This window comes from Lacerta agilis, chromosome 3, assembly GCF_009819535.1.
Source record: "Lacerta agilis isolate rLacAgi1 chromosome 3, rLacAgi1.pri, whole genome shotgun sequence".
Taxonomy (NCBI): Eukaryota; Metazoa; Chordata; class Lepidosauria; order Squamata; family Lacertidae; genus Lacerta; species Lacerta agilis.
Window position 1 is genome coordinate 82,164,740 of NC_046314.1, and position 12,957 is coordinate 82,177,696.

The window sequence follows — 12,957 nt, forward strand, 5'->3', positions numbered from 1 at the left end:
TAATATCCCTATATATCATGGCTGCCAGATTGCAGCTGTCATCCTGCTACACTGCTTCGTGTTCAGCAGTAATTGTCTGAGGCCTAATTTAAATGTGGCATAGTCTGCTCTCAAGGTGTGCTCAAGACAGGAACATTGTGGGCATGGTACACAACTATGCAGTCTTAATCGTGTGGGGCAGAAGCTTTATACCAGAGTAGAATTGGATTGCCACAACCAAATGGCTCAGGTAGTGCTTAAGTGGGGTCTAAATCATTAATGTGACATTGTGGCCACTTAGATATCAGAGCCCACTTGCTGAGGATGGGATGGGGCACTGTGGGGACTCTCTTCGCCACAAGCGGTCTTGGTATACTGAAAGGAAAGTCAGCTCCATTTTAGGAAATATTATTTGTGGCATCCGTCTCCTTTGTAAGGAGTTGGTTTGCATATTCATTTAGCCCCAACAAAGAGACTTTGGTCATCTTAAAGGTGCCAAACTATATTGAATCATAAGCTTTTGTGAGCCGGAACCCACTTCATTAGATGCATCTGATGCAACAAAGAGAACTCTGACCCACTGCATTTTGCATACCTTCTTCCAACATGTGGGGTTAGGGCATGAGGGATCCTAAAATATGGATGGGCAAATCTGTCCATTTCAGTTTCTTCTTTTCCCAGTCTTCAGTTTTCCACATTTCCACATTCATTTGCAATTGTTTTACATCCTCATGAAAAGTCACCAGCATTTTAGTGTGAATTGCTCCAAATAGACACATAATTGTATGCAATTTTGCCTAATAAACACAAAATTATGCATGATATTATATTCCTTTATGTATGCATTTATAGGCACACTTTACCACAGTATATGTGTTTTTGGTTCACCTTTAGATGAAAACTGAAAACCATCCCTCCCCTAAAAAAGGATTCCTGATTGCACAGAGATGTGAACATACAGTTGCCAGCCCGAGGATTTTGTTTCGGCCTTCAAATAAACACATGGAGGTCAGAAGCTGGGACAATGTTCAGTCTTTCCCTCCCACCTTTCAGGATGTCTGAAAAGGGTTAATGCATTCGGAAGTCTTTAATGAACCACTAGACTCTTTGTCATTTTTGCTGCAACAGACTAATGCAAATACCCCTCTGGCATTCAGTCTCAGGTGTGCAGATCTGAAGTTTCTGTTCAGTGATGCTGCCAAAGCTTGTAATTACCCAGTTCATAATACAAAGTTGTTCTGCTCATAATGCTTGGCTGCATTGTGAGGCAAATAACACCCCTCCCCCTGGATTCTTTTCCAGAACACAATGAATCTGAGCCGGAGTACTTGTGCTCTATCTCTCCCTGTTACTTACATCACGCAATAAAATTTGGCTAGGAAGCTACAGGTGGGTTTTGAGGAAGAATCTAGGCATACTCCTGATGATGTCATCAGGAATACAACAGTATCCAAATGAAAAAAGCATCTTAAGAGGGGAAAGGAAGAATAACTTTTTCAACCCCTGCCCAGACTGTGGATTGTGCTTTAGCAGCTAGTAGCCACCAGCCATCAAATGCCATCATGCTTACTTACCGTAAATACCTCTTATCCATCAGTGCTCACAAAAGCCATTTTAAAATTCTAACCATGCAAAAAGTCCTCAAAGGGGGTCATATCCTGCTGGATGGCCACAATACTGTTAAACATATTTACAACCCCCATCTCGTGGTACAGAGATGGGGGTTGTAAATATGTGTACGTTTTGTGGTACAGAGCAAGGAATGCCCCTTTAAAGGGAATGGGGGGTGGGTGGAACTGGCAAAAATGTATTTGCTTTGCAGTCCATGACTGAGCCCAGTAGAATGGGCTTATTTTGCAAGCTTATGTTAGCAGCACTCTGGGAGATTGAATTGCACTCTAGGCTGTTAGCCGGCACTGGGCACAGGGAGCTAGTGGAGGAAATTGCTTCCAGTCAATTGGCCCACAGCACAATCATGTAGAAATGCTTCTGGCAAAAGCTCCTGATAAGAGAGCTGGGAAAACAAAGATGCTTAATAAGAAACTATTTGTGATCAAGGTGAGGACACAGTGCAGCAGTCCTGTTTATGCATCGTCTTGATTGGTAGGAGCTACTGCTGCAGGGCTTGCTGAAATGAGCTGAAGGAGGAAGACCTGCTCCAAATAGTTGCTCCTGTATTATTAGCCTTGCTTGAAGTGCACTCTCTCTCTCTCTCTCTCTCTCTCTCTCTCTCTCTCTGTATGTGTATATATATATATATATATATATATATATATATATATGGAAGCCCTTGCTGTTCTGTCGGATTTGAGAATCATAGAATTCTATAATTGGTAGGGACACCAACTCTAGATCAACCACCTGCTCAGTGCAGGCATCTTAAGAACATTAAAAATGTCCTGGTGGATCAGCTCATCTAGTCCATATCCTGCTCCCACAATGGCCAACCAGATGTCCCAGGGAAGCCAGTGAGTAAGACATGGGCACAAAAGGACTCTCCCCATCTGTAATTCCCAGCAACTGTTATTCAGAGGCATACTTTCTCCAATGGTGGAGATTGAACGCAGCCATAGTAGAGGCAAAACATAGAATCTCGCACCTATAGCACTCCTAACAGATTACTCTCCAGTTGCAGTGATGGAAAGACCACCACTTCCTGAGGCGGTCTGCTCCGCTGTCAGATAGCTCCTACCATTAGGATGGTTCTCCTTATATTTTGCAAAAAATAAAAATAAAAATGGCTTCCTTGCAATTTCCACCCATTAGATCAAATTCTGCATGCTGGAGCAAGAAAGAACAAGTCTGTTTCAACTTCCACATGACAGTTCTTCAGGTATCTGAAGACAGCTGTCATGTCATGTCTCTCCTTAATCTTACAGTCTCCAGGCTTAACATATCCAGCTATTTCAACTGTTATTCATAGGACTTGCTTTCTAAACGCTTCATGCTCATGTTCACTTTGTGCTGTTGTTCATCAGCATCCCTCATAAATGTGGTGCCCAGCACTGGGCATGGTACTCCAGATGTGGCCATACCAGGGCACAATAGAATCGGAATAATAGAAGTGGGAAGAATTGTCCCAGAACCTCAGTCTGCAGAAAAATGTGTGGAGGCGGCAGCTGTAGAGGGAAGGGAATAGCTTAAAAGATTATTTCCTTTGGCTATATACCGCTACCTCTTGATATAAAGGATCACAGAGTTCCTATGCGCCCTGTGGAGACCCATCTAGGAAACAAAACAAAAACATCTTTAGCAGAGGCTTTGGATATCTTTGGAAATGCCCACAATCTGGAGTCATTGAAGAGCAAAACTAATTCAAAATGCATTGTAACTGACAAACCAAATTTGAATGTACATCACCCATCAGCTTATTTCTACATGGATAATAACAACAGCTCTCTAAAGTAAAAATATGAGTCTTCTGTTTCATGTCTGTGTGACAAACCTGTGTGGAAATTTATATTAAAATCCATATGTTTGAACATATTTTGCCTCAAAACCCAGCATTTCAATACATATTTTCTCTCAAAGTACAGTCATACCTTGGATCTCAAATGCCTTGGTTCCTGAACAAATCGACTCCTGAACGATCAAAACCTGGAAGTGAGTGTTCCGGTTTTCGAATGATTTTCGGAAGCCGAACGTCTGGCACAGCTTCTGCGTCTGCCGATTGGCTGCAGGACCTTCCTGCAGCCAATCAGAAGCCGTCCTTTGGTTTCCAAACATTTTTGAAGTCAAACAGACTTCTGGAACTGATTCTGTTTGACTTCCAAGGTATGACTGTACACATTTCAAATTGCATTTCATTGTAAAATACACATTTTTGAATGTATTTTTCAAGCTGAGGTGTGCATCATAAAATTCAGAGGGCAAAATCTTCAGGATGACTAGGATCCAACCCAGACATTGGTCGCGGAGCACGTCAGTTTGTTTCCATATTCACAAAGAATGAATTCCTGAAGCATCCCTGTTCACAATGTTATATCCACCTAAGATGCCTTTGATGGCTGAACAAAATCCTCACATTATGGGAACTTTGCAGAGAAATGCATACCCTAAGGAGCAATGAATGTTTCTGCTACAAAGGGAGAGAAATAGATAGCAAGGGCCTTTCAAATGTTTGTGGCATTTGAACTTAGTCCCAATTGAGCATCACTGGTGGCAAGATACCCTGTCTCAGTGTAATGGATGAAGAGTGGGTGGGTTGCTGCACTCAAGCCTACCATGCCTTTGCTTTTAAATCAGGTGTGTTGTATACTGCAGGGCTTGTGAGGAGGAGTACCGTATTCAAACAATTAACTAATTTAAAAGAGAAAACAGAAGAAAATGGAGCAAAGCACAGTGGGAAATTGTTACAGGGGGCAACCTGGCTGCTTTTTATCATTTGAAACATCTTTTATTAGCCTACAGCGGCAGCAGTACAATGTGGGAGTGCAATCTCAGAATACACACACACACACACACACACACACACACACATATATATATATATATATATATATATATATATATATATATATATATATATATATATAAAAAACAAATGATGAAAATACCGGTATTTAAGACAGAACGTTCAGTGGGAAAGCAGTTGTAGTTACTCCCACAGTCAAATGAAATCGTGGACAGGATTCGAGATAGGAGCTGTGGAATAAAAATGATGAAGTAATTGTAGTTGAGGGATTTCTGTCACAGATAAGAATTTGGCATATAATGCAGCAGAAAAGGGTTTGAAAAAAAACACTTTGGAGGTGTGGGTGAGAAGTCAATACGTGAAACAACGTAACTATTTAATTTGAGATCAATTTGTAATAAAATTGAAAATTCAACAAAAATTTATTATGATAGGGGTTTAAAAAGGAAGTAGTCACTCCCAGCACTCAGGAAACCATGGTCCATTCACCAGGCATCTTTGCAATGCAGACTCACTGGGAGCTTGCCTCCTGAGGCTAGCGGTGTCTAGGGAGAGAGTATTTCCCCAGGAATTCAGAAGAAAGAAGGGGAAGGGTTTCAACACAAGCCCTGCACCATTGTCCTTGTACTCCTCCACTGCGGCTATTTAAATAAATGTTATATGGCTTAATTGCCACCACTAAGTTTGGTCCTGGGCAATGAGAAAAAGAAAAGAAAAAGGCAGGTATTGTCTGTGCGGAGAGAGGCTGTGCCTAATTGGGGGGTGGGAAAGGCTTTCACTTGATTTATTCCACGTGCAACAACCACATCTGCCAGTAGAAGAGGCCGAACCATTCTAGGCCAATACCAGCTGCCTCATTCTGGACCAGGCCATTCTGAGCTGCTGGCGTTCTACCCTGCCTCTGCTTCAAGACACAGGATATGAAGTTCTTTGGTGCAGATTCAATGGTGAGCTTGAGTCAAATTTAATTTTCTTTAAAAAAACAAAACACGCTTCTGCTACTAGCTTCTTGGCAAGCGGCCCAAACAAAGTAAAGATGGAATGACCTCGGGCATCCTCACTCAACCATGGTTGGGACCTGATAGAGCACATTAACACACAGCAGGCGGGGAAAATAACAAGCAAAGGAAAGAGAAAAATCCAAGCCAGGGGTTCAGTGTCTCTTTCCCACCCTAGGGAACATTTCCACTTGGACAAACCTTAGAACGTGACGGTTCAGTTGTCTTGTTTGCGTGGTTTGTGACTCGGTGTGGCTCTGTATTCTGTCTGCGTGCCTGTCTGCCTCTCTGTCTAATCTACTTTATCCACACAGTGTTGGAAGAAGACACAGCTGAAAGGGTGCAGCGTGTAGGACTGAAGGAAATACATAAAAACACAACTCGGTGTGCATTTCTTTGTAAATTGCCTCCTGCTCTTCCAGTTCCAATAAAAGTATTTAATATATTTGGAAAGACTTATAAACCATTTAATGAGAGAGGTCTCTAAGTGGTGTGCATAATAAAACTGTAGGTGAAACGCAGCTGAAATCCACAGAACTAACATTCATAAAATGACGATCCTTAAATCACTGGTAAAATCAATAAACCAGCATGGCTAACTAAAGTATGGAAACAAGCAGACAACATGTACAAAAAATGCAAACCTCCCCACCACCACCACCTGAGTTACAAAGAGGTCAACATACGTAGGATGTACATTTTGTTGAGCGGGAATATGTTTTGAACTTCTGGTTGTGTACACATTGCACTTTTAAAGCCCATTTGATGCACATTCTTTCCTGCAAATAATTCTGGGCACTATTGTTTATACAGAATTACAATTCCCAGCAATCCTTAATAAACTACAGTTCTTAGAATTATTTGACAAAAATAATGTGCTTCGGATGTGCTTTACAATAATAGCATGTACACAGACTTAGTACACAGGGAAATATTACAATTGCAAGCAGCTCAGACATTTTAAAGCTGAGATGGAGAACCTGTGGCCTTCTAGCTGGATTATAACTCACCATCTTTGTCCATTGGCCATACTGTCTGGTCCTGATGGGAGCTTGATCCCATCAGCATCTGAAGGACCAAAGATTCCTCATCTCTGATTTAAGGGAAGGGAAAGGAGACGTTTTAATGACCCTCCTCAAGTGATGGGTTACAAATATTTGAAATGCGTGAGAGCCTTCAACCTTCTGCTCAGAAATGCATTGGGACCCTAGGGTTGCCATACATCTGGATTTTCCTGGACATATCTGGAATACTACAGTCGGCAGCAGTGTCCGTGTGGAAATCTGGAGAATGTCCAGGAAAATCCAGGCATATGGCCGCCCATGTTGGCAGTGCCGTTTCCCCATAAAAATAGCTAAAGAATGGTATTTTTTTAAAGCGTTCCCCCCCCAAAAGTTCAACAACTTTGGCAAAAAAAGCTAAACAACATTTCTGTCTGGATTTTTACTGTTTGAAATATGGCATCCCAATGTTACCCACCTCAGCTGTGGCCAAAGTTGCTATTCAAATAAATTTTGAATTTATTTAATGTGCACACATTAATCTGGAGAAAGAGTTTTGAGTTTTATGATTTATAAATTGGAATTAATTTTCCCATGAATGCAATGTGATCTGTTTTTATTTCAGCAGTTGAAGAGTGTTTCAGAGAACACTGGGTTTAAGACCAGCTCTACTAGGATAAGGAGAATCTTGTATCAAAGTGCTTTGAATGTTTAAATATAAACTGGCTTAAACGATGTATGCCCATGTACTCAAGACTGTATTTATAGCTGTCCAAAGCTGCTTGAGCAAAACCTTGAAGGTATGCAGATGACCAAAATTGGAGGTTGGAGAGTTCCCTGGGCAGTTAGGTGGGTGTAGGTATTGCAGTACCTCCATCCATTTATACTCTCCCTCTGATTTGGAAGGCCTATATAAGCTTACAGGGGAGATCTGGGACTTTGCTAGAGCATCCACTGTGTTTGTTGCTTGACTCCTAGCTTCTGACTCCTGATCCTTGGCTCTCACTTACCGGAGAATAATGTGTGCAACACAGACTAACGTGTGTAAATTTGTTTCATATGCATGATTCATTCAGGTTACAAATGGGTCTTTCACAGCGCATAATGTGTTCTATGATTCTATGATGTTGACATAGGTTTTTGTTCTCTTCAGTGCAGAGCAGAGGCAGCCAATGTGGCATCCATTAGTTCAACGGTGCCCTTGAGGTCTTCCCATGAAACTCATGAAGGCTCCGTGCCTCCATGGCCATGAGCTAGGTTAGGGCTTTTTCTGTTGTGTTTGAAATTATACCTAAGCCGGTCTGATGTCAGTACTGTTTGTTTAAGACAGTGTTTTTCAACCTTTTTTGGGCAAAGGCACACTTGTTTCATGAAAAAAATCACGAGGCACACCACCATTAGAAAATGTTAAAAAATTTAACTCTGTGCCTATATTGACTATATATAAAGTAATTTTTCAATTTTTCCCACGGCACACCAGGCAACATCTCGCGGCACACTAGTGTGCCGCGGAACAGTGGTTGAAAAACACTGGTTTAAGAAATAGAAGAAACAGGTGCCAGTGTTTTGTTTTTAATTGGCTGAAGCGTGGGCATTACTCTGAGTATATAAGGCTCTGTTGCAAAGCGTTTAGTGCTCCTAGCTTTGGGAGTTGGTGGGGGTTTGAAGGTTGGGAGTATGGGAGTGAAAGTTCTTAGATAAAGTATAGTTGCAGGGGCGTACCCAGGATCAAAACTGGGGGGGGGGGGCAAGCCATGGTCGTTCAGGTTGTGACATTTCAGCACGGAAAGGCGAATGAAACCAAAAATTTAGGAAAATGATATATAATTATAGCAGTGCTTTATTACGGTAGTTATTACAATTATTTGCTTGATTTTTTTAAAAAAAATTATTCTAGTTACATGTCTTATACCAGGGGTGGCCAACTCCCAAGAGACTGTGATCTACTTTCAGAATTAAAATCTGGCAGTGATCTACCCCCATTTTTTGGGGATCAGCTCAAAGTTGTTGACCTTTTTAGGGGGTGAGGAATGCCCCGTTTTTTAGGGGTTCGGTTCATTTTTAGTTGTTGAGCTTTTTTTAGGGACTAGACCTTCTGAAATAATTGATTTAAAAATATTAAGATTAAGATTACTTCAACTTCCTAAGCATCTAGGTATGCTTGCCTAAGGAAGAATGCTTTTAGCAGGTGCCCGAAAAGAGTCTAGCAAAGGCACATGCTTTGCTGCAATAGGCAGGGAGTTCCAAAGTGCAGGTGCTGTCACAGTAAACAATGCAGTACAGATATTATGTGGAGCCTGTAGTAGTGCTTGAAACTACTGGAGGGGAGGTTTTATTTATTTATTCAGCTCCACTGAATTGAAATTTCAGCCAGGCATGTCCAAAGTCCATTTCGGGGACCTAATTCAGCCCACCAGTTGGCTTAATCCGGCCCCTGTGGCAGTTTAATTCCTGGGGTAAAATCCTTTGAAAACCTCAACAACTTCAACCCTATAAAAGGTTAACAACTTTGGTCGGCCCTTTGGTCAGCCCTCACGGCCCTTCACTTCATCAAATCTGGCCCTCTTTGAAAAAAGTTTGGACACCACTGGCTTACACCATACTAAATTTGTTAGCCTTTTAAGGTAACTCTTATTTAAAGCAGGCCCCTACCCACCCCAAAAAATACTTTTGGTCTCACAAACAGCAGCACATTCCACCTCAAAACAAAATATTAAACAGTAAAAAAAATATAGCTCCTGTTAGGATAATTAAACCAATCTTACACATAGATTTTATGGGCCAATTTATTCACACAGGCTTTTCCTATGAGGTTTTGACAATTTCAGAACTCAAGCAGTGAAATTGCTAGGAACCATAATATAAGTTTCAAAGGTGCAGTATGCACAGATGTTGGTCACATAAGTTGGCATCTCTTCATATATTCCTTTACTTCTCAACTACTTTATAAGAATCTGAAAGCAAGGAGACATAGCAACTCACACCTCTTCCATGCAGCAGCATATCAGAACACTAACACTTTATGACTAAATAGCTTATAATTTACTTTAATTACTTGCATGCAAGCAAGTGTTAACCATTAAGTGACAAGATGTATTCTGAAATGCAAAGAAGTGAGTTGTTTGAAAAGCACAGGAAAACATCACTGCTTATTTATACTCCAAAACAAAATAAAACAAAAAATTCCTTCCAGTAGCACCTTAGAGACCAACTAAGTTTGTTCTTGGTATGAGCTTTTGTGTGCTCAGATACACTGAAAGAGAAGTCAACAGACCCTTATAATATGCATGCACACGAAAGCTCATACCAAGAACAAACTTAGTTGATCTCTAAGGTGTTACTGGAAGGAATTTTTTATTTTATTTTGTTTTGACTATGGCAGATCAACACGGCTACCTACCTGTATTTATACTCCAGTCATCAATCCAGCAATAGAAAGTACATCAACACACAAGCACACCGAACCATGTGTGTTTGTTTACTACCAGTTAGGTAGACTTTGTTTAGTTTAGTTTTAATTTAGATTTGAAAAATCATCCAAACACTTTTTTTAGGGGTTAAAAAAGGCGGCGGCGGGGGGGGGGGGGTTAAAGGCAATGGACCAGGGGGTAAAGTCACTCACCAAAAGATTGCTGTGGATCAAAACAGCAGCACAGAGAAAGCTCCGTCTTCCCTTCCAGAGATCATACAACCATGGAGGGTGGGGGCGAGGGGCAGGGGCAGGAGTCAGTTTTAGCGACCAGGGCCATCAACTGGGATTAGGCGTTAATAGGTCACAGAGTAGCCTGCTTCTTATCAAGCAGTCTAAAGTGGGTGAAAACGTCTGGAGACTGATAAGGAAGCTTGGGGGGGGGGGAATCAGGGAGATCTCAATCTCCAGTCCTCTCCCAGCACACTTCCCTCTTTGCTCAGTCTCAGCGAACAAGCACTCAGCAATGGTAGCAGCGCTGCTTTTTAAGCCAGACCCAGGAGACAACTGATCATTTTTGCTTCTGGGGAGGGCAGCTTGCTTCTAGGGGGGGTACGCCCATGTACAGTTGATTTAGTGTAACAGAGTATCTGAAAAAGGCTAGAAACTGACAGAGAGTTTTTTTTTACTTTGTTTATGTAAATTAAACTCTAGTTTGAGAAAGCCTTCCTTTTTTCTCCTCTGGTGCCTGCTTTAGTCAAGTTAATTTTTCTGTTGCGTTTATTCTTTAACTCTGTGGGAAGCATATTTTAATGGGCCACTGTTAACTAGGGTGTAAGTTCTTCTTGTGCACCTTTTAGTTCAGTACCCAGTTATTTTTTTCCCATTTTTTCCTCCATTGTAAAATACATAAAATTGAAGGAGGAAGTTGGAAGGCTTACTTTCTTCCCCACTTCCTCTCTGAGCTCTATGTGCTTCTCAAGGCTCTGATTCTATAAGATTTAATAAGAGCTTTGGGAAGTGGTTTATGGGTTGAGGCCCACAGCACTTGCTCAACAATTCAAATGTGGCCACAGGCTTAAAGCTCTACAAAATTCAGCTTCTAGTGAATGCTGTGCTAGTTCCTGGGGGTTTCTTGGGGCTGTTTAATTAGTTACGCACTTTCTCTGCCTTTACATTTCCTTGCATGTGGTAGAATAACCAATTGTACCTCAAGTAGGAACCAGAAAATGCCGCCTCCTTTAGCCAAGCATCTGTCCTGTATTTCCCCCTTTCCACTACCGCTTTATCTTGGTTTTTCTGCCTCTTTCCTTCTTCCAATCCTGTCTCTTGGGCTTTGGTTCCCCTCACTTTTTTATCTCCCATTCTTCACCACTTTTATGCCCCCCCCTTCTTTTTTCTTTAATCTTATCAGCCTCCCAGGGCCTAGTTTATTCCTCAGCTGTGAGTGAAAGCAGCCTTTTGAGGGGAACCTGCCAGTAGAAGCATTAGCTGGAAGCAAAGCTTGAGGGCCAGGAGCCTATAAACAAAGGGAGCCCGCAGTAGAGGGCAGCGAGTGGAGAGGAGGTCTGCATTAAGTAGCTCTTTATTCACTGTATAGTGCAGTGCCTGCGCATTACTTGCTGACCCATTTGCAGAATGGGTTCAGCCAGCCCTGTCTACATTCCCAAATAAAGATGGTGATGTGAGCCCTACTTGGCTATAGTCTGTACAGGTTTCTTTTCATCCCCTTTGTTAATAGTTGTTGTGCTAGCGATTCACAGTGCAAGCAATTCCTTCCTGCCCCATCCTACAAAGAATATCAGAGAGAAAGAAAAACTCCAAACAAATTTAAAACTCCAAGGTTCATCAAGAGGCTGCACACACATATACTTGGAGCCACAGGTTACCTTGTAATACCAATGTGGGGCAGAGGGCATTTTGAGAGAATTGATAGGTGGAAGGGAAGTGCTTAATCTCCCTACCTTCCAGCCATGTTTAATTGAATACACATTTGGGATGATTGCTAACATGCAGATGGGAGAACCCCCCCCCCCGTTTTAATTGGATTGGTTCAGAAATAAGAAGAGGAATCTTCTAAAACAGGGGTCGGCAAGGTTTACCTCGCCTGAGCCGGTTCACTTCAGCAGAGATCCCTCTGTGGGCCAGATCGCGCATGTGCATGAGTGCATGTGTGCCTGCGATTTCCAGCATCTGCAGACATTATTTCCTGTGTCTGCGTCTGCGTAGATGCAATTTCTGGCGCCCTGGAAGCGAGTCCCTGCTGCGCCGGTATGGTCCTTAGGTTGCCGACCCCTGTTCTAAAAACTCAGAACACCTAAATCAGCATGCCAGAGAGTGTAGTGGTGGGTGGATGTAGAGAGAGAGAGAATCAGAACATCCTGTCTTCTTTCCTCCTCTTTGATGCTTTCACCAGAGCACTAACTTGATAAAATGAAGTGGAGGGAAGAGGAAATGTGGTTTGGGGACATTAATGGGTAGGTAGGTGACAGAGGCAGATTTAGAGGAGTGTGACTGGTTTGGTCACATTGAGTGCGGAGCCTTGGGAGCGCCACAACTATGTTGTAGAATGGAAGCCAATAGGTGAGGCGGGGCAAATTTGGCCGTCGCACAGGGTGCCACTGAAATTTGAGACCCAACATCTGCCACTGTAGGGGGAAAAGTGGTTTGAGGGGCTGGGAGAGTGGAAAGGGGTAGGAGGGGAGTTCTCCAGTCCTGACTAAAATTCAAGCCAGAAAGGAATTGGGGTTTCATAATTGTCACTTCATATTTGAGGTGAGCATTAGAAGATCACAACACTTATATTTCTGACACCAGTTCCTGCCTTCATCTCCCACTCCCAACAAACATTATGGTGCTGCCTGAAACCCTATTTCATGGCAGGGCAAGTTTAGAGACAACGTGCAATGAGAGAGACGAGCCAAGATAAATCACAGAGTGTGCATGAGTTTCTAAAAGATGAGCAACCAAGGCACCAGCTACAGATTCGGCTTTAGAAAAAATCTGCAGTCAACTGAAAGCAAGAAAGGCTTGTATAGTCCACTTCCCCAGGCTTCAGGGCAGGAGTCCTGATTGTTCTGGCCAGTAATTAACAAGAGAGGCTGCTTAATCATAAATGGACCAACTGGAATATCTCTTAACTCCTTGAAGTGGTTC